Source organism: Podarcis gaigeae (assembly GCF_964106915.1).
Source record: "Podarcis gaigeae genome assembly, chromosome: 6".
In the NCBI taxonomy this organism is placed as follows: Eukaryota; Metazoa; Chordata; class Lepidosauria; order Squamata; family Lacertidae; genus Podarcis; species Podarcis gaigeae.
This window is the reverse complement of record NC_139682.1, coordinates 85,799,856-85,803,736: the sequence shown is the minus strand read 5'-3', so window position 1 is coordinate 85,803,736 and position 3,881 is coordinate 85,799,856. Positions and strand designations below refer to the sequence as shown.

Here is a 3,881-nt window from a genome sequence, read left to right as displayed (position 1 = left end):
ACACCAGGAAAGAATTTAGAATGGCTGCTGGTACTGCAGGCTCCCAATCAGCAAAGGGACCTGCCTGAAAATGACACCTTTTTCTCCCTAGCCCCCTCCCCATTTTCTCTTGGAGCCATGTTACTCCTGCTGCACACATATTCTAACAGGGAGGTGACAAAATACCTGGAGGAGGGATTTTGCGTCAGCTTTCGCATCCTGGTGGAAGGTATTGTGGTTTCGAAATCCACCTGATCCACCAAGAAATCCACCTGATCCACCAAGTTTACACAGGTGTAATCTTGTGCACATGACATTAAGGACTAGGGATGATGGAGAATATGCAATAATCACATTTGGAACCAATTCCTGCAATAACTTCCTTATTTGCTTACAAATCAACTTCCCACGCGAGGAGCAGCGATCTTAAACAATGCCGATTTCCTTCCAGAAAAATAATATCACAACATTAACGACAGTGCTTTCAAATCCACAAAATTCTTAACAATGATCTCCTATGCCAAATACTCTGCTATTATTGCTTTGGAAGTACCAATGAAATGGGCTGGTTCATTTTTGCATGATGTATATATTCCCCTTAATATATTCCATTTTATTTTCACAAATATATGTATTTCTGTGCACAGAATACTTCATATATGTATTTTTCTGCACATGACTTTCCTGGAGAAGTTTATTGTTGCATTTGGCAGAGCTTTGGTCTGCATGGTGTGATGTGTTAGTGGGGGAACAGGGATCCGCCAGATCCCTGGAAACCAGATCAGTGGTGTAGCGTGGGTTGTCAGCACCCGGGGCAAGGCAAGTAATTTGTGCCCCCTAACCCGTGGATTTGCGCCCCCTAACCCATGGATTTGCGCCCAGTGCGGCCGGCCCCCCCCTGCGCCCCCCACGCTACGCCACTGAACCAGATTCCCCACGCTAAATTTTTGGGTACTGAGGACTAATCAGAGTTTTGAGAATTTCACCTTTTCATACCATAAATAAGCATGTTAACCAAAAACATTATCATGGCTGTTGTGCCTCATTGCAAGGAAGCACAAAGCCTGGTTAAGTGCCAAGACCCCTAGAACCTCTCACCCCTTGACAGACATTGGAGTGGCCTCTCACAATATCATTCCAGAATGTGCCTATGGGATAGGCCCTCTTTAAAATGCACAAACTGAATGGAATTCCTCACCCCACCCAAACTCTGTCTTGTCTTGATCCATGCACACTTCCTTCCATCTAGGAGCAACAAGACCACAAGTGAAGGAGCCAAACTGTTGACTCCTGCAACAAGACCCAGGATTTCCTTCCATGCTCACAATGGTTGGGAAAATCACTTCTAAGGATAAGATCATGATCCAGGAGTAGCATGTTTGGAATAGGACCTTTGATAGAATCAAAGAAAAATATATCCAAGTAACAAGCAGGTGTAACTTACCTATTTATTTATTTGTATATTTGGGATTGTGGGGAAGGGGAAAATGGGTCTTTTTGGAGGGGAGCTGGGCTGGAGATGCTGGACTTCCTATTGCTGCTGCCTGTTGTTTCTGCCTGGAAGAAAAAAGAAAATATTCTTATTTTTTCATTCACTATGCATTTATTATTCCATTGATATTCCCTTTTCCCTGCAAAGATCTCAGGACGGCTTACGTGAGTCTCCTCCCCTCATCTCATCCCCACAACAGCTCTGTGAGGTAGGCCGAGAGGCAGTGAGCACCCAAGGCCACCCATTCAGTTCTATGGGTGAGGGGGGATTTGAACCCTGGTCCCCCAGTCCTAGTCCAGCAGTCTAACTTGGGTTGCCAACCCTTTGAACCCATGGGCACACCTGCAAATCCGAGAGACTGCAGTGGGCACTACACTATAATGGAAAAGGACAGAAGTAAAGAGAAATGGTTCTCTCTCTTCTTCAAAAGGGATGTCCCTGAAGTCTTCTGGAATCAGTGACCTGACCTGCCTCCTTCCTCCCCAATGAGCCAGATTCTCTCTGGCCTCACTGTTCTTCATGAACACAGGTGATCTCTTACCTTGGTCTGGGAATTATCCATCCCCTGAGCCTTGAAGGGTTGAACATGGATTAATCTGATTTTCACGACTACTTCCCTTTTATGGATCACAATTACTAAATTGTCCTCCTCCTCCTCCTTATAGACCAGGGCATGGTTTTTGGCCTGCACAGCCTTTGAAATCTAGGGAAGGAAAGGGAGAAGGTCAGGAAATGGATTATAGTTATTTCCTTGATACTCTCTATCTCTCCGCTGCATTGGGGGCACCTGGCAGCAAGGATATGGACCCACGGAAGACGGCATCTTGTCAAAAGACCCTCCAAAGCTCAGAGATGCCCTTCTGGTGATGATGCCCACAAAGGAGAATGCAAGTCATTTCCCTCAAAGCATCTAAGCGGGCCCTGAGGACAACCTTTTAAAAATAATCTAAACAGTGTTTTTTCTGGGGGGTACTCAAGCAGCTTGAAAGCACGTCAAAGTGCAAGTAGATAAATAGGTACCGCTCCGGCTGGAAGGTAAACGGTGTTTCCGTGTGCTGCTCTGGTTTGCCAGAAGAGGCTCGGTCATGCTGGCCACATGACCCGGAAGCTGTATGCCGGCTCACTCGGCCAATAAAGGGAGATGAGCGCCGCAACCCCAGAGTCGGCCATGACTGGACCTAATGGTCAGGGGTCACTTTACCTTTACCTTACTCAAGGATAGGCAGTACCGACACCTCAGCGCCCCCCCATGTTAAAAGTGTGACTCTTATTGTAATTACTTCATGGTGAGTACTGGCATCTTTTTTTTTCTTAAAAAGAGAAAAAAAAGCACTGAATCTAATCCATAGTTCCCAATGTTTCTAAATCTTGAGAAATAGCAAAAGATGCCGAAAGAATTAGGAATCCTACTTACAGCTGAGAGGAAGAAAGTTTCTTCAAAGCACTGGATAACATATTTGCTTTTTTCTCTTGCCTGGACTAAGTTTCCTCAAATAGTTGCTCTTCCCAAAGTCCTCAGCCAAGTCACTCAGCAGGGGGACGTGTCACAACCGAGGACATGACACCATTACTTTAGTTACCTTGCCTAACAATGGGCATAGCTCCCTTTAATATTCATTTTTAAAATATATATTTTAGTGGGTTAAGCAGTTTTATTTAATATATTGAAAAAACTTCTAGACCCCTTTTCATGCAGCACAGTGATTTTCTGGAAAGAACAGGAAAGGCCACACAAACGCACACAATTTCTTTATTTCTGTAAAATAATTTTTATTAATTTTCAGTTACAAAAATCCAATATGTGCCATATTATCATAATACCAAATAACAATACCAATTCACAAACAAATCCATTACACAGACAATTATAAATTTGATGTGGCTTCCCATGTGTTGTACTTCAAGGTCTATCTTCCCTCCAGACTATTGCTCAAACCAAATACAATCCATTCTTGATAAAAACTCTTATACCACAGCTACAATAATTAACTTCAATTCACATTAACACATATAATAATTTGTAATTTCACAAGTGAAGTTCTCCTTTCTTCTTCCTGTATGAGGTTTTACTTTGCATCAATTGTTCGTTTAATTCTTTATCAAATATTATGTCCATATTCATTATTCCTGATAGCCTTTGTATCTTACGGTTCTGTTGACTCGGAGTTACACTGGAGAGGTCTCTCTTTCTCTGTTCTCAACTCTTCTGATGCAGCTGTAAAATTCCACTTTTGATTTCAAGCAGGGACCCAACGCCCTGCCAAAGCCCTGGCGGGCTTCTAAGTTCTCCCCTCCATGTCCAGTCAAAGCAATTAATTATAATTATTCATAGAAGAGTGATCTGGGGCCCTGCCAGAGCCCTGACGAGTCTTCAAATTCCAGTCCCTTTCCCCCTCCATGAGGAGGCAAG

The 3,881-nt window shown here is 43.5% G+C and overlaps 1 long non-coding RNA gene across 2 annotated transcripts; it reads right to left on the bottom strand.

The window, feature by feature from the left end:
• Nucleotides 1-1,410: 1,410 nt before the first annotated feature.
• LOC310847537 lies at nt 1,411-2,948 on the bottom strand. Of its 2 annotated transcripts, XR_014565875.1 has the most exons (3): nt 2,886-2,948; nt 1,999-2,174; nt 1,411-1,516 (listed from the first exon to the last, which is right to left on the bottom strand). It is a non-coding gene; the product is annotated as an uncharacterized lncRNA (long non-coding RNA). The 2 variants fall into 2 exon arrangements; XR_014565874.1 differs by having other exon boundaries at nt 1,411-2,174.
• Between the last annotated feature and the right edge of the window lie 933 nt (nt 2,949-3,881).